This window comes from Acipenser ruthenus, chromosome 24 (genome assembly GCF_902713425.1).
Source record: "Acipenser ruthenus chromosome 24, fAciRut3.2 maternal haplotype, whole genome shotgun sequence".
Lineage (NCBI taxonomy): Eukaryota > Metazoa > Chordata > Actinopteri > Acipenseriformes > Acipenseridae > Acipenser > Acipenser ruthenus.
Window position 1 is genome coordinate 10,177,677 of NC_081212.1, and position 20,861 is coordinate 10,198,537.

The 20,861-nt window shown below is 41.6% G+C and overlaps 34 non-coding genes across 34 annotated transcripts; 17 read left to right on the forward strand and 17 right to left on the reverse strand.

The window, feature by feature from the left end:
• The first annotated feature begins 715 nt into the window (after positions 1-715).
• Positions 716-855, forward strand: LOC131700932 (U4 spliceosomal RNA). Its single transcript, XR_009308741.1, has one exon. It is a non-coding gene; the product is annotated as a U4 spliceosomal RNA (small nuclear RNA).
• A 239-nt stretch (positions 856-1,094) lies between these two features.
• Positions 1,095-1,151, reverse strand: LOC131700971 (U7 small nuclear RNA). The gene has a single exon (XR_009308780.1). It is a non-coding gene; the product is annotated as a U7 small nuclear RNA (small nuclear RNA).
• Positions 1,152-1,706: 555 nt separating this feature from the next.
• On the reverse strand, positions 1,707-1,778 carry trnav-aac (transfer RNA valine (anticodon AAC)). The gene has a single exon. It is a non-coding gene; the product is annotated as a tRNA-Val (tRNA).
• A 127-nt stretch (positions 1,779-1,905) lies between these two features.
• Positions 1,906-1,978, forward strand: trnav-cac (transfer RNA valine (anticodon CAC)). Its single transcript has one exon. It is a non-coding gene; the product is annotated as a tRNA-Val (tRNA).
• A 1,190-nt stretch (positions 1,979-3,168) lies between these two features.
• Positions 3,169-3,308, forward strand: LOC131700943 (U4 spliceosomal RNA). The gene has a single exon (XR_009308752.1). It is a non-coding gene; the product is annotated as a U4 spliceosomal RNA (small nuclear RNA).
• Positions 3,309-3,547: 239 nt separating this feature from the next.
• On the reverse strand, positions 3,548-3,604 carry LOC131700831 (U7 small nuclear RNA). Its single transcript, XR_009308639.1, has one exon. It is a non-coding gene; the product is annotated as a U7 small nuclear RNA (small nuclear RNA).
• Positions 3,605-4,159: 555 nt separating this feature from the next.
• Positions 4,160-4,232, reverse strand: trnav-aac (transfer RNA valine (anticodon AAC)). Its single transcript has one exon. It is a non-coding gene; the product is annotated as a tRNA-Val (tRNA).
• Positions 4,233-4,359: 127 nt separating this feature from the next.
• trnav-cac (transfer RNA valine (anticodon CAC)) lies at positions 4,360-4,432 on the forward strand. Its single transcript has one exon. It is a non-coding gene; the product is annotated as a tRNA-Val (tRNA).
• A 1,190-nt stretch (positions 4,433-5,622) lies between these two features.
• On the forward strand, positions 5,623-5,762 carry LOC131700954 (U4 spliceosomal RNA). Its single transcript, XR_009308763.1, has one exon. It is a non-coding gene; the product is annotated as a U4 spliceosomal RNA (small nuclear RNA).
• A 239-nt stretch (positions 5,763-6,001) lies between these two features.
• Positions 6,002-6,058, reverse strand: LOC131700832 (U7 small nuclear RNA). The gene has a single exon (XR_009308640.1). It is a non-coding gene; the product is annotated as a U7 small nuclear RNA (small nuclear RNA).
• A 555-nt stretch (positions 6,059-6,613) lies between these two features.
• trnav-aac (transfer RNA valine (anticodon AAC)) lies at positions 6,614-6,686 on the reverse strand. The gene has a single exon. It is a non-coding gene; the product is annotated as a tRNA-Val (tRNA).
• Positions 6,687-6,813: 127 nt separating this feature from the next.
• Positions 6,814-6,886, forward strand: trnav-cac (transfer RNA valine (anticodon CAC)). Its single transcript has one exon. It is a non-coding gene; the product is annotated as a tRNA-Val (tRNA).
• A 1,191-nt stretch (positions 6,887-8,077) lies between these two features.
• On the forward strand, positions 8,078-8,217 carry LOC131700965 (U4 spliceosomal RNA). Its single transcript, XR_009308774.1, has one exon. It is a non-coding gene; the product is annotated as a U4 spliceosomal RNA (small nuclear RNA).
• Positions 8,218-8,456: 239 nt separating this feature from the next.
• On the reverse strand, positions 8,457-8,513 carry LOC131700833 (U7 small nuclear RNA). The gene has a single exon (XR_009308641.1). It is a non-coding gene; the product is annotated as a U7 small nuclear RNA (small nuclear RNA).
• Positions 8,514-9,068: 555 nt separating this feature from the next.
• trnav-aac (transfer RNA valine (anticodon AAC)) lies at positions 9,069-9,141 on the reverse strand. The gene has a single exon. It is a non-coding gene; the product is annotated as a tRNA-Val (tRNA).
• Positions 9,142-9,268: 127 nt separating this feature from the next.
• trnav-cac (transfer RNA valine (anticodon CAC)) lies at positions 9,269-9,341 on the forward strand. Its single transcript has one exon. It is a non-coding gene; the product is annotated as a tRNA-Val (tRNA).
• A 1,190-nt stretch (positions 9,342-10,531) lies between these two features.
• Positions 10,532-10,671, forward strand: LOC131700975 (U4 spliceosomal RNA). The gene has a single exon (XR_009308784.1). It is a non-coding gene; the product is annotated as a U4 spliceosomal RNA (small nuclear RNA).
• Positions 10,672-10,910: 239 nt separating this feature from the next.
• On the reverse strand, positions 10,911-10,967 carry LOC131700835 (U7 small nuclear RNA). The gene has a single exon (XR_009308644.1). It is a non-coding gene; the product is annotated as a U7 small nuclear RNA (small nuclear RNA).
• Positions 10,968-11,522: 555 nt separating this feature from the next.
• Positions 11,523-11,595, reverse strand: trnav-aac (transfer RNA valine (anticodon AAC)). The gene has a single exon. It is a non-coding gene; the product is annotated as a tRNA-Val (tRNA).
• Positions 11,596-11,722: 127 nt separating this feature from the next.
• trnav-cac (transfer RNA valine (anticodon CAC)) lies at positions 11,723-11,795 on the forward strand. The gene has a single exon. It is a non-coding gene; the product is annotated as a tRNA-Val (tRNA).
• Positions 11,796-12,985: 1,190 nt separating this feature from the next.
• On the forward strand, positions 12,986-13,125 carry LOC131700983 (U4 spliceosomal RNA). The gene has a single exon (XR_009308792.1). It is a non-coding gene; the product is annotated as a U4 spliceosomal RNA (small nuclear RNA).
• Positions 13,126-13,364: 239 nt separating this feature from the next.
• On the reverse strand, positions 13,365-13,421 carry LOC131700836 (U7 small nuclear RNA). Its single transcript, XR_009308645.1, has one exon. It is a non-coding gene; the product is annotated as a U7 small nuclear RNA (small nuclear RNA).
• A 555-nt stretch (positions 13,422-13,976) lies between these two features.
• trnav-aac (transfer RNA valine (anticodon AAC)) lies at positions 13,977-14,049 on the reverse strand. Its single transcript has one exon. It is a non-coding gene; the product is annotated as a tRNA-Val (tRNA).
• Positions 14,050-14,176: 127 nt separating this feature from the next.
• Positions 14,177-14,249, forward strand: trnav-cac (transfer RNA valine (anticodon CAC)). Its single transcript has one exon. It is a non-coding gene; the product is annotated as a tRNA-Val (tRNA).
• A 1,190-nt stretch (positions 14,250-15,439) lies between these two features.
• Positions 15,440-15,579, forward strand: LOC131700985 (U4 spliceosomal RNA). The gene has a single exon (XR_009308793.1). It is a non-coding gene; the product is annotated as a U4 spliceosomal RNA (small nuclear RNA).
• Positions 15,580-15,818: 239 nt separating this feature from the next.
• On the reverse strand, positions 15,819-15,875 carry LOC131700837 (U7 small nuclear RNA). The gene has a single exon (XR_009308646.1). It is a non-coding gene; the product is annotated as a U7 small nuclear RNA (small nuclear RNA).
• A 555-nt stretch (positions 15,876-16,430) lies between these two features.
• Positions 16,431-16,503, reverse strand: trnav-aac (transfer RNA valine (anticodon AAC)). The gene has a single exon. It is a non-coding gene; the product is annotated as a tRNA-Val (tRNA).
• Positions 16,504-16,630: 127 nt separating this feature from the next.
• On the forward strand, positions 16,631-16,703 carry trnav-cac (transfer RNA valine (anticodon CAC)). Its single transcript has one exon. It is a non-coding gene; the product is annotated as a tRNA-Val (tRNA).
• Positions 16,704-17,893: 1,190 nt separating this feature from the next.
• On the forward strand, positions 17,894-18,033 carry LOC131700986 (U4 spliceosomal RNA). The gene has a single exon (XR_009308794.1). It is a non-coding gene; the product is annotated as a U4 spliceosomal RNA (small nuclear RNA).
• A 239-nt stretch (positions 18,034-18,272) lies between these two features.
• Positions 18,273-18,329, reverse strand: LOC131700838 (U7 small nuclear RNA). Its single transcript, XR_009308647.1, has one exon. It is a non-coding gene; the product is annotated as a U7 small nuclear RNA (small nuclear RNA).
• Positions 18,330-18,883: 554 nt separating this feature from the next.
• Positions 18,884-18,956, reverse strand: trnav-aac (transfer RNA valine (anticodon AAC)). The gene has a single exon. It is a non-coding gene; the product is annotated as a tRNA-Val (tRNA).
• Positions 18,957-19,083: 127 nt separating this feature from the next.
• trnav-cac (transfer RNA valine (anticodon CAC)) lies at positions 19,084-19,156 on the forward strand. The gene has a single exon. It is a non-coding gene; the product is annotated as a tRNA-Val (tRNA).
• Positions 19,157-20,345: 1,189 nt separating this feature from the next.
• LOC131700990 (U4 spliceosomal RNA) lies at positions 20,346-20,485 on the forward strand. Its single transcript, XR_009308798.1, has one exon. It is a non-coding gene; the product is annotated as a U4 spliceosomal RNA (small nuclear RNA).
• A 239-nt stretch (positions 20,486-20,724) lies between these two features.
• Positions 20,725-20,781, reverse strand: LOC131700839 (U7 small nuclear RNA). Its single transcript, XR_009308648.1, has one exon. It is a non-coding gene; the product is annotated as a U7 small nuclear RNA (small nuclear RNA).
• Positions 20,782-20,861: the final 80 nt, after the last annotated feature.

Here is a 20,861-nt window from a genome sequence, read left to right on the forward strand (position 1 = left end):
TTAAAGTTTATGCTTTTCAAATCCGTGCACGAAAGGGGGTGCCCAAATCAGAATGAAAGTCACGGGGGGAGTAATCAAAACATCGCAAAAGAAAAATACACTGCATTAAACAAATCATTTGGAGCGGTCTAAAATGAGCAATCCAGGTTCGATTCATTGTTTTGCCCTTTCGATGGCAGCAGTGTAAAAAAATGACCTGCACATTTCTCTGCTGGCTTCGGGTAGCAAACAAGAAGCAGCGATTTCCCATATGATCTAGTGGTTACGATTCCCGTTTTTTCACCCAGGTGACCAGGGTTCAACTCCCTGTATGCGAATTCATTTATTTACTTGTGGAGGTAATTGTCAGATAAAAGGATTGAAAAATGAAACCCCACATTGTAGGATGGGGAGACTTATAACTAGTGACCATTATATAAAAAAAATAAATAACGTTTGCTTATGTTAGATGCAAGAGAGCGAGACAGATAGATTTGCATCTTGGTATCCCATCACTCCTATGTGCACCAAAGCAATGACGGTCTACACTTCAGTTCATATATAATCGGAATAAAAAAGTGGACTCTGTTGCATTGTGAGGCTGCAGTGTCGATAACATAAACCTCTACGTTTGAGGGATCATTTAACTGTACTGTATTATATCGCAGTAACTTGCCCACCGGCAAGTCAAATGTCTTTGCTGTAGGGGGTAGCATTTAGTTATCCCAAGTTCTGTAGCTTTGCGCAGTGGCAGTATCATAGCCCATGAGGTTTGTCCGAGGCGTGATTATTGCTAGTTGAAAACTTTAACCAATACCCCGCCGTGGTGACTTGAAATATAGTCGCCGCTGGCAATTTTTGACAGTCTCACAGAGTCTGCTATCATGTAGTTGAAAGAACAGAACAAATGTTGACGCTTTGACATTCTGGGTTTGGTTTTGTATTCTACTGATTGGGCACAACATTTGAGTTGATCTTTTTACTCTTTATAACATACAAGTGTATTTACAAGGTTAGGGGCCGTTTCTCCTGTTGTGTCAATTATATTACTATGCAGCTGGCAGGCATTCGGAACGCGCACGCTAACAACGCGTCATCTTTCATTTTACAAAACACGGGGCATTCGACACGGAGAAAACCTTCTAGACAAATACTAAAAGAGCTAATCATCAATTTGCCTCCCCAGCCATGTTAATAGATATCTGGCTTTTTTGCAGTAGCATTAAAGTTGTGGTGACACACGAAAAAGAAACATGGAAATCTGTTTTGGGGTTGGGGAGTTAACCTACCAAACAATTTACGCACATGAATATATCATGAAAACAGCCATGCATGGAGGTCATGGAAACTCTCCGTTCTATTGCTTTCCTTTCTCCCAGATATATCATGCACATTATGTAACTTCTCTTCAAAGGCAATTTTAGTATTCAGACTGTAGTTGCAAAAATAATACAATATCTTTTGACTAGAGTTCATCTTTTAAAAACAACTACTTTGCCAACAGAAGAAAAAAAGGCTAACAGAAGACGGTTTCGCTCCGTCGACCTCTGGGTTATAAGGCTCAGCACGCTTCCGCTGCGCCACTCTGATACAGCTGCTTCTCGAATGAAACACACATTAATAAAATAAAATAAATCAATCAATTCTCAGTGCAACTTTTTGACGCAGTCTGCTGCTGGACTCACAGAGAGCGGAGAAGACCGCAACAAAAAAAACGAACAAGCACATGTTTCCACCCGGTTTCGAACCGGGGACCTTTCGCGTGTTAGGCGAAGAGATAACCACTACACTATGGAAACTTTCACATGTACATTGTTACATTCAGCTGGGCTTTAAGTGAAGACTGCCTTGCACTGCAGGATCCAAAATGGGTAATCGGCACTGTATGCTTAGAGCGCAACACACGGATCGTTTGTTAAGCAACATGTTTCCATAGTGTAGTGGTTATCACGTTCGCCTCACACGCGAAAGGTCCCCGGTTCGAAACCGGGTGGAAACACAGCACGGCATCTTTTTTTCACTGTATGTATTTATTCTCCCCAGGTAAACAGCCACCCAGACCAGAACGATGTATTTGTAGTGTGCATGGTGCATTGTCAATGCAAGTCTGACTGTATATTAAACGGAGTGAGAATGCACTCTGCAACGTTTTGGCTTCGACTGCTGCTTGACTCACAGAAACGACAATGTTGATACTCTGACTCTTCTTCTTAAAATGCATGTTAAAATGCGGAATGTTTTCAAATTCCATGAATTCGCAGGTCTGTACAGAACAAGACGACTATCTGGTCTCACAAAATGTTGCTGGTTCTCGTAGAACAAAGAAGAGTTTGATCAACTATGTCATTCATGCCGACAAAGCTCAGGAGGGCGATCGTTAGGTTGAATATCTAAATTTCCCGGGTTATATCCCGAGTTTCGACAGATGTCAGTTTATTCATATACCTACAGAATCACAGGTACAAATATTGCAGTTAAAGTTTATGCTTTTCAAATCCGTGCACGAAAGGGGGTGCCCAAATCAGAATGAAAGTCACGGGGGGAGTAATCAAAACATCGCAAAAGAAAAATACACTGCATTAAACAAATCATTTGGAGCGGTCTAAAATGAGCAATCCAGGTTCGATTCATTGTTTTGCCCTTTCGATGGCAGCAGTGTAAAAAAATGACCTGCACATTTCTCTGCTGGCTTCGGGTAGCAAACAAGAAGCAGCGATTTCCCATATGATCTAGTGGTTACGATTCCCGTTTTTTCACCCAGGTGACCAGGGTTCAACTCCCTGTATGCGAATTCATTTATTTACTTGTGGAGGTAATTGTCAGATAAAAGGATTGAAAAATGAAACCCCACATTGTAGGATGGGGAGACTTATAACTAGTGACCATTATATAAAAAAAATAAATAACGTTTGCTTATGTTAGATGCAAGAGAGCGAGACAGATAGATTTGCATCTTGGTATCCCATCACTCCTATGTGCACCAAAGCAATGACGGTCTACACTTCAGTTCATATATAATCGGAATAAAAAAGTGGACTCTGTTGCATTGTGAGGCTGCAGTGTCGATAACATAAACCTCTACGTTTGAGGGATCATTTAACTGTACTGTATTATATCGCAGTAACTTGCCCACCGGCAAGTCAAATGTCTTTGCTGTAGGGGGTAGCATTTAGTTATCCCAAGTTCTGTAGCTTTGCGCAGTGGCAGTATCATAGCCCATGAGGTTTGTCCGAGGCGTGATTATTGCTAGTTGAAAACTTTAACCAATACCCCGCCGTGGTGACTTGAAATATAGTCGCCGCTGGCAATTTTTGACAGTCTCACAGAGTCTGCTATCATGTAGTTGAAAGAACAGAACAAATGTTGACGCTTTGACATTCTGGGTTTGGTTTTGTATTCTACTGATTGGGCACAACATTTGAGTTGATCTTTTTACTCTTTATAACATACAAGTGTATTTACAAGGTTAGGGGCCGTTTCTCCTGTTGTGTCAATTATATTACTATGCAGCTGGCAGGCATTCGGAACGCGCACGCTAACAACGCGTCATCTTTCATTTTACAAAACACGGGGCATTCGACACGGAGAAAACCTTCTAGACAAATACTAAAAGAGCTAAACATCAATTTGCCTCCCCAGCCATGTTAATAGATATCTGGCTTTTTTGCAGTAGCATTAAAGTTGTGGTGACACACGAAAAAGAAACACGGAAATCTGTTTTGGGGTTGGGGAGTTAACCTACCAAACAATTTACGCACATGAATATATCATGAAAACAGCCATGCATGGAGGTCATGGGAACTCTCCGTTCTATTGCTTTCCTTTCTCCCAGATATATCATGCACATTATGTAACTTCTCTTCAAAGGCAATTTTAGTATTCAGACTGTAGTTGCAAAAATAATACAATATCTTTTGACTAGAGTTCATCTTTTAAAAACAACTACTTTGCCAACAGAAGAAAAAAAAGGCTAACAGAAGACGGTTTCGCTCCGTCGACCTCTGGGTTATAAGGCTCATCACGCTTCCGCTGCGCCACTCTGATACAGCTGCTTCTCGAATGAAACACCCATTAATAAAATAAAATAAATCAATCAATTCTCAGTGCAACTTTTTGACGCAGTCTGCTGCTGGACTCACAGAGAGCGGAGAAGACCGCAACAAAAAAACGAACAAGCACATGTTTCCACCCGGTTCCGAACCGGGGACCTTTCGCGTGTTAGGCGAACGTGATAACCACTACACTATGGAAACTTTCACATGTACATTGTTACATTCAGCTGGGCTTTAAGTGAAGACTGCCTTGCACTGCAGGATCCAAAATGGGTAATCGGCACTGTATGCTTAGAGCGCAACACACGGATCGTTTGTTAAGCAACATGTTTCCATAGTGTAGTGGTTATCACGTTCGCCTCACACGCGAAAGGTCCCCGGTTCGAAACCGGGTGGAAACACAGCACGGCATCTTTTTTTCACTGTATGTATTTATTCTCCCCAGGTAAACAGCCACCCAGACCAGAACGATGTATTTGTAGTGTGCATGGTGCATTGTCAATGCAAGTCTGACTGTATATTAAACGGAGTGAGAATGCACTCTGCAACGTTTTGGCTTCGACTGCTGCTTGACTCACAGAAACGACAATGTTGATACTCTGACTCTTCTTCTTAAAATGCATGTTAAAATGCGGAATGTTTTCAAATTCCATGAATTCGCAGGTCTGTACAGAACAAGACGACTATCTGGTCTCACAAAATGTTGCTGGTTCTCGTAGAACAAAGAAGAGTTTGATCAACTATGTCATTCATGCCGACAAAGCTCAGGAGGGCGATCGTTAGGTTGAATATCTAAATTTCCCGGGTTATATCCCGAGTTTCGACAGATGTCAGTTTATTCATATACCTACAGAATCACAGGTACAAATATTGCAGTTAAAGTTTATGCTTTTCAAATCCGTGCACGAAAGGGGGTGCCCAAATCAGAATGAAAGTCACGGGGGGAGTAATCAAAACATCGCAAAAGAAAAATACACTGCATTAAACAAATCATTTGGAGCGGTCTAAAATGAGCAATCCAGGTTCGATTCATTGTTTTGCCCTTTCGATGGCAGCAGTGTAAAAAAATGACCTGCACATTTCTCTGCTGGCTTCGGGTAGCAAACAAGAAGCAGCGATTTCCCATATGATCTAGTGGTTACGATTCCCGTTTTTTCACCCAGGTGACCAGGGTTCAACTCCCTGTATGCGAATTCATTTATTTACTTGTGGAGGTAATTGTCAGATAAAAGGATTGAAAAATGAAACCCCACATTGTAGGATGGGGAGACTTATAACTAGTGACCATTATATAAAAAAAATAAATAACGTTTGCTTATGTTAGATGCAAGAGAGCGAGACAGATAGATTTGCATCTTGGTATCCCATCACTCCTATGTGCACCAAAGCAATGACGGTCTACACTTCAGTTCATATATAATCGGAATAAAAAAGTGGACTCTGTTGCATTGTGAGGCTGCAGTGTCGATAACATAAACCTCTACGTTTGAGGGATCATTTAACTGTACTGTATTATATCGCAGTAACTTGCCCACCGGCAAGTCAAATGTCTTTGCTGTAGGGGGTAGCATTTAGTTATCCCAAGTTCTGTAGCTTTGCGCAGTGGCAGTATCATAGCCCATGAGGTTTGTCCGAGGCGTGATTATTGCTAGTTGAAAACTTTAACCAATACCCCGCCGTGGTGACTTGAAATATAGTCGCCGCTGGCAATTTTTGACAGTCTCACAGAGTCTGCTATCATGTAGTTGAAAGAACAGAACAAATGTTGACGCTTTGACATTCTGGGTTTGGTTTTGTATTCTACTGATTGGGCACAACATTTGAGTTGATCTTTTTACTCTTTATAACATACAAGTGTATTTACAAGGTTAGGGGCCGTTTCTCCTGTTGTGTCAATTATATTACTATGCAGCTGGCAGGCATTCGGAACGCGCACGCTAACAACGCGTCATCTTTCATTTTACAAAACACGGGGCATTCGACACGGAGAAAACCTTCTAGACAAATACTAAAAGAGCTAAACATCAATTTGCCTCCCCAGCCATGTTAATAGATATCTGGCTTTTTTGCAGTAGCATTAAAGTTGTGGTGACACACGAAAAAGAAACACGGAAATCTGTTTTGGGGTTGGGGAGTTAACCTACCAAACAATTTACGCACATGAATATATCATGAAAACAGCCATGCATGGAGGTCATGGGAACTCTCCGTTCTATTGCTTTCCTTTCTCCCAGATATATCATGCACATTATGTAACTTCTCTTCAAAGGCAATTTTAGTATTCAGACTGTAGTTGCAAAAATAATACAATATCTTTTGACTAGAGTTCATCTTTTAAAAACAACTACTTTGCCAACAGAAGAAAAAAAAGGCTAACAGAAGACGGTTTCGCTCCGTCGACCTCTGGGTTATAAGGCTCAGCACGCTTCCGCTGCGCCACTCTGATACAGCTGCTTCTCGAATGAAACACCCATTAATAAAATAAAATAAATCAATCAATTCTCAGTGCAACTTTTTGACGCAGTCTGCTGCTGGACTCACAGAGAGCGGAGAAGACCGCAACAAAAAAACGAACAAGCACATGTTTCCACCCGGTTTCGAACCGGGGACCTTTCGCGTGTTAGGCGAACGTGATAACCACTACACTATGGAAACTTTCACATGTACATTGTTACATTCAGCTGGGCTTTAAGTGAAGACTGCCTTGCACTGCAGGATCCAAAATGGGTAATCGGCACTGTATGCTTAGAGCGCAACACACGGATCGTTTGTTAAGCAACATGTTTCCATAGTGTAGTGGTTATCACGTTCGCCTCACACGCGAAAGGTCCCCGGTTCGAAACCGGGTGGAAACACAGCACGGCATCTTTTTTTCACTGTATGTATTTATTCTCCCCAGGTAAACAGCCACCCAGACCAGAACGATGTATTTGTAGTGTGCATGGTGCATTGTCAATGCAAGTCTGACTGTATATTAAACGGAGTGAGAATGCACTCTGCAACGTTTTGGCTTCGACTGCTGCTTGACTCACAGAAACGACAATGTTGATACTCTGACTCTTCTTCTTAAAATGCATGTTAAAATGCGGAATGTTTTCAAATTCCATGAATTCGCAGGTCTGTACAGAACAAGACGACTATCTGGTCTCACAAAATGTTGCTGGTTCTCGTAGAACAAAGAAGAGTTTGATCAACTATGTCATTCATGCCGACAAAGCTCAGGAGGGCGATCGTTAGGTTGAATATCTAAATTTCCCGGGTTATATCCCGAGTTTCGACAGATGTCAGTTTATTCATATACCTACAGAATCACAGGTACAAATATTGCAGTTAAAGTTTATGCTTTTCAAATCCGTGCACGAAAGGGGGTGCCCAAATCAGAATGAAAGTCACGGGGGGGAGTAATCAAAACATCGCAAAAGAAAAATACACTGCATTAAACAAATCATTTGGAGCGGTCTAAAATGAGCAATCCAGGTTCGATTCATTGTTTTGCCCTTTCGATGGCAGCAGTGTAAAAAAATGACCTGCACATTTCTCTGCTGGCTTCGGGTAGCAAACAAGAAGCAGCGATTTCCCATATGATCTAGTGGTTACGATTCCCGTTTTTTCACCCAGGTGACCAGGGTTCAACTCCCTGTATGCGAATTCATTTATTTACTTGTGGAGGTAATTGTCAGATAAAAGGATTGAAAAATGAAACCCCACATTGTAGGATGGGGAGACTTATAACTAGTGACCATTATATAAAAAAAATAAATAACGTTTGCTTATGTTAGATGCAAGAGAGCGAGACAGATAGATTTGCATCTTGGTATCCCATCACTCCTATGTGCACCAAAGCAATGACGGTCTACACTTCAGTTCATATATAATCGGAATAAAAAAGTGGACTCTGTTGCATTGTGAGGCTGCAGTGTCGATAACATAAACCTCTACGTTTGAGGGATCATTTAACTGTACTGTATTATATCGCAGTAACTTGCCCACCGGCAAGTCAAATGTCTTTGCTGTAGGGGGTAGCATTTAGTTATCCCAAGTTCTGTAGCTTTGCGCAGTGGCAGTATCATAGCCCATGAGGTTTGTCCGAGGCGTGATTATTGCTAGTTGAAAACTTTAACCAATACCCCGCCGTGGTGACTTGAAATATAGTCGCCGCTGGCAATTTTTGACAGTCTCACAGAGTCTGCTATCATGTAGTTGAAAGAACAGAACAAATGTTGACGCTTTGACATTCTGGGTTTGGTTTTGTATTCTACTGATTGGGCACAACATTTGAGTTGATCTTTTTACTCTTTATAACATACAAGTGTATTTACAAGGTTAGGGGCCGTTTCTCCTGTTGTGTCAATTATATTACTATGCAGCTGGCAGGCATTCGGAACGCGCACGCTAACAACGCGTCATCTTTCATTTTACAAAACACGGGGCATTCGACACGGAGAAAACCTTCTAGACAAATACTAAAAGAGCTAAACATCAATTTGCCTCCCCAGCCATGTTAATAGATATCTGGCTTTTTTGCAGTAGCATTAAAGTTGTGGTGACACACGAAAAAGAAACACGGAAATCTGTTTTGGGGTTGGGGAGTTAACCTACCAAACAATTTACGCACATGAATATATCATGAAAACAGCCATGCATGGAGGTCATGGGAACTCTCCGTTCTATTGCTTTCCTTTCTCCCAGATATATCATGCACATTATGTAACTTCTCTTCAAAGGCAATTTTAGTATTCAGACTGTAGTTGCAAAAATAATACAATATCTTTTGACTAGAGTTCATCTTTTAAAAACAACTACTTTGCCAACAGAAGAAAAAAAAGGCTAACAGAAGACGGTTTCGCTCCGTCGACCTCTGGGTTATAAGGCTCAGCACGCTTCCGCTGCGCCACTCTGATACAGCTGCTTCTCGAATGAAACACCCATTAATAAAATAAAATAAATCAATCAATTCTCAGTGCAACTTTTTGACGCAGTCTGCTGCTGGACTCACAGAGAGCGGAGAAGACCGCAACAAAAAAACGAACAAGCACATGTTTCCACCCGGTTTCGAACCGGGGACCTTTCGCGTGTTAGGCGAACGTGATAACCACTACACTATGGAAACTTTCACATGTACATTGTTACATTCAGCTGGGCTTTAAGTGAAGACTGCCTTGCACTGCAGGATCCAAAATGGGTAATCGGCACTGTATGCTTAGAGCGCAACACACGGATCGTTTGTTAAGCAACATGTTTCCATAGTGTAGTGGTTATCACGTTCGCCTCACACGCGAAAGGTCCCCGGTTCGAAACCGGGTGGAAACACAGCACGGCATCTTTTTTTCACTGTATGTATTTATTCTCCCCAGGTAAACAGCCACCCAGACCAGAACGATGTATTTGTAGTGTGCATGGTGCATTGTCAATGCAAGTCTGACTGTATATTAAACGGAGTGAGAATGCACTCTGCAACGTTTTGGCTTCGACTGCTGCTTGACTCACAGAAACGACAATGTTGATACTCTGACTCTTCTTCTTAAAATGCATGTTAAAATGCGGAATGTTTTCAAATTCCATGAATTCGCAGGTCTGTACAGAACAAGACGACTATCTGGTCTCACAAAATGTTGCTGGTTCTCGTAGAACAAAGAAGAGTTTGATCAACTATGTCATTCATGCCGACAAAGCTCAGGAGGGCGATCGTTAGGTTGAATATCTAAATTTCCCGGGTTATATCCCGAGTTTCGACAGATGTCAGTTTATTCATATACCTACAGAATCACAGGTACAAATATTGCAGTTAAAGTTTATGCTTTTCAAATCCGTGCACGAAAGGGGGTGCCCAAATCAGAATGAAAGTCACGGGGGGAGTAATCAAAACATCGCAAAAGAAAAATACACTGCATTAAACAAATCATTTGGAGCGGTCTAAAATGAGCAATCCAGGTTCGATTCATTGTTTTGCCCTTTCGATGGCAGCAGTGTAAAAAAATGACCTGCACATTTCTCTGCTGGCTTCGGGTAGCAAACAAGAAGCAGCGATTTCCCATATGATCTAGTGGTTACGATTCCCGTTTTTTCACCCAGGTGACCAGGGTTCAACTCCCTGTATGCGAATTCATTTATTTACTTGTGGAGGTAATTGTCAGATAAAAGGATTGAAAAATGAAACCCCACATTGTAGGATGGGGAGACTTATAACTAGTGACCATTATATAAAAAAAATAAATAACGTTTGCTTATGTTAGATGCAAGAGAGCGAGACAGATAGATTTGCATCTTGGTATCCCATCACTCCTATGTGCACCAAAGCAATGACGGTCTACACTTCAGTTCATATATAATCGGAATAAAAAAGTGGACTCTGTTGCATTGTGAGGCTGCAGTGTCGATAACATAAACCTCTACGTTTGAGGGATCATTTAACTGTACTGTATTATATCGCAGTAACTTGCCCACCGGCAAGTCAAATGTCTTTGCTGTAGGGGGTAGCATTTAGTTATCCCAAGTTCTGTAGCTTTGCGCAGTGGCAGTATCATAGCCCATGAGGTTTGTCCGAGGCGTGATTATTGCTAGTTGAAAACTTTAACCAATACCCCGCCGTGGTGACTTGAAATATAGTCGCCGCTGGCAATTTTTGACAGTCTCACAGAGTCTGCTATCATGTAGTTGAAAGAACAGAACAAATGTTGACGCTTTGACATTCTGGGTTTGGTTTTGTATTCTACTGATTGGGCACAACATTTGAGTTGATCTTTTTACTCTTTATAACATACACGTGTATTTACAAGGTTAGGGGCCGTTTCTCCTGTTGTGTCAATTATATTACTATGCAGCTGGCAGGCATTCGGAACGCGCACGCTAACAACGCGTCATCTTTCATTTTACAAAACACGGGGCATTCGACACGGAGAAAACCTTCTAGACAAATACTAAAAGAGCTAAACATCAATTTGCCTCCCCAGCCATGTTAATAGATATCTGGCTTTTTTGCAGTAGCATTAAAGTTGTGGTGACACACGAAAAAGAAACACGGAAATCTGTTTTGGGGTTGGGGAGTTAACCTACCAAACAATTTACGCACATGAATATATCATGAAAACAGCCATGCATGGAGGTCATGGGAACTCTCCGTTCTATTGCTTTCCTTTCTCCCAGATATATCATGCACATTATGTAACTTCTCTTCAAAGGCAATTTTAGTATTCAGACTGTAGTTGCAAAAATAATACAATATCTTTTGACTAGAGTTCATCTTTTAAAAACAACTACTTTGCCAACAGAAGAAAAAAAAGGCTAACAGAAGACGGTTTCGCTCCGTCGACCTCTGGGTTATAAGGCTCAGCACGCTTCCGCTGCGCCACTCTGATACAGCTGCTTCTCGAATGAAACACCCATTAATAAAATAAAATAAATCAATCAATTCTCAGTGCAACTTTTTGACGCAGTCTGCTGCTGGACTCACAGAGAGCGGAGAAGACCGCAACAAAAAAACGAACAAGCACATGTTTCCACCCGGTTCCGAACCGGGGACCTTTCGCGTGTTAGGCGAACGTGATAACCACTACACTATGGAAACTTTCACATGTACATTGTTACATTCAGCTGGGCTTTAAGTGAAGACTGCCTTGCACTGCAGGATCCAAAATGGGTAATCGGCACTGTATGCTTAGAGCGCAACACACGGATCGTTTGTTAAGCAACATGTTTCCATAGTGTAGTGGTTATCACGTTCGCCTCACACGCGAAAGGTCCCCGGTTCGAAACCGGGTGGAAACACAGCACGGCATCTTTTTTTCACTGTATGTATTTATTCTCCCCAGGTAAACAGCCACCCAGACCAGAACGATGTATTTGTAGTGTGCATGGTGCATTGTCAATGCAAGTCTGACTGTATATTAAACGGAGTGAGAATGCACTCTGCAACGTTTTGGCTTCGACTGCTGCTTGACTCACAGAAACGACAATGTTGATACTCTGACTCTTCTTCTTAAAATGCATGTTAAAATGCGGAATGTTTTCAAATTCCATGAATTCGCAGGTCTGTACAGAACAAGACGACTATCTGGTCTCACAAAATGTTGCTGGTTCTCGTAGAACAAAGAAGAGTTTGATCAACTATGTCATTCATGCCGACAAAGCTCAGGAGGGCGATCGTTAGGTTGAATATCTAAATTTCCCGGGTTATATCCCGAGTTTCGACAGATGTCAGTTTATTCATATACCTACAGAATCACAGGTACAAATATTGCAGTTAAAGTTTATGCTTTTCAAATCCGTGCACGAAAGGGGGTGCCCAAATCAGAATGAAAGTCACGGGGGGAGTAATCAAAACATCGCAAAAGAAAAATACACTGCATTAAACAAATCATTTGGAGCGGTCTAAAATGAGCAATCCAGGTTCGATTCATTGTTTTGCCCTTTCGATGGCAGCAGTGTAAAAAAATGACCTGCACATTTCTCTGCTGGCTTCGGGTAGCAAACAAGAAGCAGCGATTTCCCATATGATCTAGTGGTTACGATTCCCGTTTTTTCACCCAGGTGACCAGGGTTCAACTCCCTGTATGCGAATTCATTTATTTACTTGTGGAGGTAATTGTCAGATAAAAGGATTGAAAAATGAAACCCCACATTGTAGGATGGGGAGACTTATAACTAGTGACCATTATATAAAAAAAATAAATAACGTTTGCTTATGTTAGATGCAAGAGAGCGAGACAGATAGATTTGCATCTTGGTATCCCATCACTCCTATGTGCACCAAAGCAATGACGGTCTACACTTCAGTTCATATATAATCGGAATAAAAAAGTGGACTCTGTTGCATTGTGAGGCTGCAGTGTCGATAACATAAACCTCTACGTTTGAGGGATCATTTAACTGTACTGTATTATATCGCAGTAACTTGCCCACCGGCAAGTCAAATGTCTTTGCTGTAGGGGGTAGCATTTAGTTATCCCAAGTTCTGTAGCTTTGCGCAGTGGCAGTATCATAGCCCATGAGGTTTGTCCGAGGCGTGATTATTGCTAGTTGAAAACTTTAACCAATACCCCGCCGTGGTGACTTGAAATATAGTCGCCGCTGGCAATTTTTGACAGTCTCACAGAGTCTGCTATCATGTAGTTGAAAGAACAGAACAAATGTTGACGCTTTGACATTCTGGGTTTGGTTTTGTATTCTACTGATTGGGCACAACATTTGAGTTGATCTTTTTACTCTTTATAACATACAAGTGTATTTACAAGGTTAGGGGCCGTTTCTCCTGTTGTGTCAATTATATTACTATGCAGCTGGCAGGCATTCGGAACGCGCACGCTAACAACGCGTCATCTTTCATTTTACAAAACACGGGGCATTCGACACGGAGAAAACCTTCTAGACAAATACTAAAAGAGCTAAACATCAATTTGCCTCCCCAGCCATGTTAATAGATATCTGGCTTTTTTGCAGTAGCATTAAAGTTGTGGTGACACACGAAAAAGAAACACGGAAATCTGTTTTGGGGTTGGGGAGTTAACCTACCAAACAATTTACGCACATGAATATATCATGAAAACAGCCATGCATGGAGGTCATGGGAACTCTCCGTTCTATTGCTTTCCTTTCTCCCAGATATATCATGCACATTATGTAACTTCTCTTCAAAGGCAATTTTAGTATTCAGACTGTAGTTGCAAAAATAATACAATATCTTTTGACTAGAGTTCATCTTTTAAAAACAACTACTTTGCCAACAGAAGAAAAAAAAGGCTAACAGAAGACGGTTTCGCTCCGTCGACCTCTGGGTTATAAGGCTCAGCACGCTTCCGCTGCGCCACTCTGATACAGCTGCTTCTCGAATGAAACACCCATTAATAAAATAAAATAAATCAATCAATTCTCAGTGCAACTTTTTGACGCAGTCTGCTGCTGGACTCACAGAGAGCGGAGAAGACCGCAACAAAAAAACGAACAAGCACATGTTTCCACCCGGTTCCGAACCGGGGACCTTTCGCGTGTTAGGCGAACGTGATAACCACTACACTATGGAAACTTTCACATGTACATTGTTACATTCAGCTGGGCTTTAAGTGAAGACTGCCTTGCACTGCAGGATCCAAAATGGGTAATCGGCACTGTATGCTTAGAGCGCAACACACGGATCGTTTGTTAAGCAACATGTTTCCATAGTGTAGTGGTTATCACGTTCGCCTCACACGCGAAAGGTCCCCGGTTCGAAACCGGGTGGAAACACAGCACGGCATCTTTTTTTCACTGTATGTATTTATTCTCCCCAGGTAAACAGCCACCCAGACCAGAACGATGTATTTGTAGTGTGCATGGTGCATTGTCAATGCAAGTCTGACTGTATATTAAACGGAGTGAGAATGCACTCTGCAACGTTTTGGCTTCGACTGCTGCTTGACTCACAGAAACGACAATGTTGATACTCTGACTCTTCTTCTTAAAATGCATGTTAAAATGCGGAATGTTTTCAAATTCCATGAATTCGCAGGTCTGTACAGAACAAGACGACTATCTGGTCTCACAAAATGTTGCTGGTTCTCGTAGAACAAAGAAGAGTTTGATCAACTATGTCATTCATGCCGACAAAGCTCAGGAGGGCGATCGTTAGGTTGAATATCTAAATTTCCCGGGTTATATCCCGAGTTTCGACAGATGTCAGTTTATTCATATACCTACAGAATCACAGGTACAAATATTGCAGTTAAAGTTTATGCTTTTCAAATCCGTGCACGAAAGGGGGTGCCCAAATCAGAATGAAAGTCACGGGGGGAGTAATCAAAACATCGCAAAAGAAAAATACACTGCATTAAACAAATCATTTGGAGCGGTCTAAAATGAGCAATCCAGGTTCGATTCATTGTTTTGCCCTTTCGATGGCAGCAGTGTAAAAAAATGACCTGCACATTTCTCTGCTGGCTTCGGGTAGCAAACAAGAAGCAGTGATTTCCCATATGATCTAGTGGTTACGATTCCCGTTTTTTCACCCAGGTGACCAGGGTTCAACTCCCTGTATGCGAATTCATTTATTTACTTGTGGAGGTAATTGTCAGATAAAAGGATTGAAAAATGAAACCCCACATTGTAGGATGGGGAGACTTATAACTAGTGACCATTATATAAAAAAAATAAATAACGTTTGCTTATGTTAGATGCAAGAGAGCGAGACAGATAGATTTGCATCTTGGTATCCCATCACTCCTATGTGCACCAAAGCAATGACGGTCTACACTTCAGTTCATATATAATCGGAATAAAAAAGTGGACTCTGTTGCATTGTGAGGCTGCAGTGTCGATAACATAAACCTCTACGTTTGAGGGATCATTTAACTGTACTGTATTATATCGCAGTAACTTGCCCACCGGCAAGTCAAATGTCTTTGCTGTAGGGGGTAGCATTTAGTTATCCCAAGTTCTGTAGCTTTGCGCAGTGGCAGTATCATAGCCCATGAGGTTTGTCCGAGGCGTGATTATTGCTAGTTGAAAACTTTAACCAATACCCCGCCGTGGTGACTTGAAATATAGTCGCCGCTGGCAATTTTTGACAGTCTCACAGAGTCTGCTATCATGTAGTTGAAAGAACAGAACAAATGTTGACGCTTTGACATTCTGGGTTTGGTTTTGTATTCTACTGATTGGGCACAACATTTGAGTTGATCTTTTTACTCTTTATAACATACAAGTGTATTTACAAGGTTAGGGGCCGTTTCTCCTGTTGTGTCAATTATATTACTATGCAGCTGGCAGGCATTCGGAACGCGCACGCTAACAACGCGTCATCTTTCATTTTACAAAACACGGGGCATTCGACACGGAGAAAACCTTCTAGACAAATACTAAAAGAGCTAAACATCAATTTGCCTCCCCAGCCATGTTAATAGATATCTGGCTTTTTTGCAGTAGCATTAAAGTTGTGGTGACACACGAAAAAGAAACATGGAAATCTGTTTTGGGGTTGGGGAGTTAACCTACCAAACAATTTACGCACATGAATATATCATGAAAACAGCCATGCATGGAGGTCATGGGAACTCTCCGTTCTATTGCTTTCCTTTCTCCCAGATATATCATGCACATTATGTAACTTCTCTTCAAAGGCAATTTTAGTATTCAGACTGTAGTTGCAAAAATAATACAATATCTTTTGACTAGAGTTCATCTTTTAAAAACAACTACTTTGCCAACAGAAGAAAAAAAAGGCTAACAGAAGACGGTTTCGCTCCGTCGACCTCTGGGTTATAAGGCTCAGCACGCTTCCGCTGCGCCACTCTGATACAGCTGCTTCTCGAATGAAACACCCATTAATAAAATAAAATAAATCAATCAATTCTCAGTGCAACTTTTTGACGCAGTCTGCTGCTGGACTCACAGAGAGCGGAGAAGACCGCAACAAAAAAACGAACAAGCACATGTTTCCACCCGGTTTCGAACCGGGGACCTTTCGCGTGTTAGGCGAACGTGATAACCACTACACTATGGAAACTTTCACATGTACATTGTTACATTCAGCTGGGCTTTAAGTGAAGACTGCCTTGCACTGCAGGATCCAAAATGGGTAATCGGCACTGTATGCTTAGAGCGCAACACACGGATCGTTTGTTAAGCAACATGTTTCCATAGTGTAGTGGTTATCACGTTCGCCTCACACGCGAAAGGTCCCCGGTTCGAAACCGGGTGGAAACACAGCACGGCATCTTTTTTTCACTGTATGTATTTATTCTCCCCAGGTAAACAGCCACCCAGACCAGAACGATGTATTTGTAGTGTGCATGGTGCATTGTCAATGCAAGTCTGACTGTATATTAAACGGAGTGAGAATGCACTCTGCAACGTTTTGGCTTCGACTGCTGCTTGACTCACAGAAACGACAATGTTGATACTCTGACTCTTCTTCTTAAAATGCATGTTAAAATGCGGAATGTTTTCAAATTCCATGAATTCGCAGGTCTGTACAGAACAAGACGACTATCTGGTCTCACAAAATGTTGCTGGTTCTCGTAGAACAAAGAAGAGTTTGATCAACTATGTCATTCATGCCGACAAAGCTCAGGAGGGCGATCGTTAGGTTGAATATCTAAATTTCCCGGGTTATATCCCGAGTTTCGACAGATGTCAGTTTATTCATATACCTACAGAATCACAGGTACAAATATTGCAGTTAAAGTTTATGCTTTTCAAATCCGTGCACGAAAGGGGGTGCCCAAATCAGAATAAAAGTCACGAGGGGAGTAATCAAAACATCGCAAAAGAAAAATACACTGCATTAAACAAATCATTTGGAGCGGTCTAAAATGAGCAATCCAGGTTCGATTCATTGTTTTGCCCTTTCGATGGCAGCAGTGTAAAAAAATGACCTGCACATTTCTCTGCTGGCTTCGGGTAGCAAACAAGAAGCAGTGATTTCCCATATGATCTAGTGGTTACGATTCCCGTTTTTTCACCCAGGTGACCAGGGTTCAACTCCCTGTATGCGAATTCATTTATTTACTTGTGGAGGTAATTGTCAGATAAAAGGATTGAAAAATGAAACCCCACATTGTAGGATGGGGAGACTTATAACTAGTGACCATTATATAAAAAAAATAAATAACGTTTGCTTATGTTAGATGCAAGAGAGCGAGACAGATAGATTTGCATCTTGGTATCCCATCACTCCTATGTGCACCAAAGCAATGACGGTCTACACTTCAGTTCATATATAATCGGAATAAAAAAGTGGACTCTGTTGCATTGTGAGGCTGCAGTGTCGATAACATAAACCTCTACGTTTGAGGGATCATTTAACTGTACTGTATTATATCGCAGTAACTTGCCCACCGGCAAGTCAAATGTCTTTGCTGTAGGGGGTAGCATTTAGTTATCCCAAGTTCTGTAGCTTTGCGCAGTGGCAGTATCATAGCCCATGAGGTTTGTCCGAGGCGTGATTATTGCTAGTTGAAAACTTTAACCAATACCCCGCCGTGGTGACTTGAAATATAGTCGCCGCTGGCAATTTTTGACAGTCTCACAGAGTCTGCTATCATGTAGTTGAAAGAACAGAACAAATGTTGACGCTTTGACATTCTGGGTTTGGTTTTGTATTCTACTGATTGGGCACAACATTTGAGTTGATCTTTTTACTCTTTATAACATACAAGTGTATTTACAAGGTTAGGGGCCGTTTCTCCTGTTGTGTCAATTATATTACTATGCAGCTGGCAGGCATTCGGAACGCGCACGCTAACAACGCGTCATCTTTCATTTTACAAAACACGGGGCATTCGACACGGAGAAAACCTTCTAGACAAATACTAAAAGAGCTAAACATCAATTTGCCTCCCCAGCCATGTTAGTAGATATCTGGCTTTTTTGCAGTAGCATTAAAATTGTGGTGACACACGAAAAAGAAACATGGAAATCTGTTTTGGGGTTGTGGAGTTAACCTACCAAACAATTTACGCACATGAATATATCATGAAAACAGCCATGCATGGAGGTCATGGGAACTCTCCGTTCTATTGCTTTCCTTTCTCCCAGATATATCATGCACATTATGTAACTTCTCTTCAAAGGCAATTTTAGTATTCAGACTGTAGTTGCAAAAATAAAACAATATCTTTTGACTAGAGTTCATCTTTTAAAAACAACTACTTTGCCAACAGAAGAAAAAAAGGCTAACAGAAGACGGTTTCGCTCCGTCGACCTCTGGGTTATAAGGCTCAGCACGCTTCCGCTGCGCCACTCTGATACAGCTGCTTCTCGAATGAAACACCCATTAATAAAATAAAATAAATCAATCAATTCTCAGTGCAACTTTTTGACGCAGTCTGCTGCTGGACTCACAGAGAGCGGAGAAGACCGCAACAAAAAAACGAACAAGCACATGTTTCCACCCAGTTCCGAACCGGGGACCTTTCGCGTGTTAGGCGAACGTGATAACCACTACACTATGGAAACTTTCACATGTACATTGTTACATTCAGCTGGGCTTTAAGTGAAGACTGCCTTGCACTGCAGGATCCAAAATGGGTAATCGGCACTGTATGCTTAGAGCGCAACACACGGATCGTTTGTTAAGCAACATGTTTCCATAGTGTAGTGGTTATCACGTTCGCCTCACACGCGAAAGGTCCCCGGTTCGAAACCGGGTGGAAACACAGCACGGCATCTTTTTTTCACTGTATGTATTTATTCTCCCCAGGTAAACAGCCACCCAGACCAGAACGATGTATTTGTAGTGTGCATGGTGCATTGTCAATGCAAGTCTGACTGTATATTAAACGGAGTGAGAATGCACTCTGCAACGTTTTGGCTTCGACTGCTGCTTGACTCACAGAAACGACAATGTTGATACTCTGACTCTTCTTCTTAAAATGCATGTTAAAATGCGGAATGTTTTCAAATTCCATGAATTCGCAGGTCTGTACAGAACAAGACGACTATCTGGTCTCACAAAATGTTGCTGGTTCTCGTAGAACAAAGAAGAGTTTGATCAACTATGTCATTCATGCCGACAAAGCTCAGGAGGGCGATCGTTAGGTTGAATATCTAAATTTCCCGGGTTATATCCCGAGTTTCGACAGATGTCAGTTTATTCATATACCTACAGAATCACAGGTACAAATATTGCAGTTAAAGTTTATGCTTTTCAAATCCGTGCACGAAAGGGGGTGCCCAAATCAGAATGAAAGTCACGGGGGGAGTAATCAAAACATCGCAAAAGAAAAATACACTGCATTAAACAAATCATTTGGAGCGGTCTAAAATGAGCAATCCAGGTTCGATTCATTGTTTTGCCCTTTCGATGGCAGCAGTGTAAAAAAATGACCTGCACATTTCTCTGCTGGCTTCGGGTAGCAAACAAGAAGCAGCGATTTCCCATATGATCTAGTGGTTACGATTCCCGTTTTTTCACCCAGGTGACCAGGGTTCAACTCCCTGTATGCGAATTCATTTATTTACTTGTGGAGGTAATTGTCAGATAAAAGGATTGAAAAATGAAACCCCACATTGTAGGATGGGGAGACTTATAACTAGTGACCATTATATAAAAAAATAAATAACGTTTGCTTATGTTAGATGCAAGAGAGCGAGACAGATAGATTTGCATCTTGGTATCCCATCACTCCTATGTGCACCAAAGCAATGACGGTCTACACTTCAGTTCATATATAATCGGAATAAAAAAGTGGACTCTGTTGCATTGTGAGGCTGCAGTGTCGATAACATAAACCTCTACGTTTGAGGGATCATTTAACTGTACTGTATTATATCGCAGTAACTTGCCCACCGGCAAGTCAAATGTCTTTGCTGTAGGGGGTAGCATTTAGTTATCCCAAGTTCTGTAGCTTTGCGCAGTGGCAGTATCATAGCCCATGAGGTTTGTCCGAGGCGTGATTATTGCTAGTTGAAAACTTTAACCAATACCCCGCCGTGGTGACTTGAAATATAGTCGCCGCTGGCAATTTTTGACAGTCTCACAGAGTCTGCTATCATGTAGTTGAAAGAACAGAACAAATGTTGACGCTTTGACATTCTGGGTTTGGTTTTGTATTCTACTGATTGGGCACAACATTTGAGTTGATCTTTTTACTCTTTATAACATACAAGTGTATTTACAAGGTTAGGGGCCGTTTCTCCTGTTGTGTCAATTATATTACTATGCAGCTGGCAGGCATTCGGAACGCGCACGCTAACAACGCGTCATCTTTCATTTTACAAAACACGGGGCATTCGACACGGAGAAAACCTTCTAGACAAATACTAAAAGAGCTAAACATCAATTTGCCTCCCCAGCCATGTTAATAGATATCTGGCTTTTTTGCAGTAGCATTAAAGTTGTGGTGACACACGAAAAAGAAA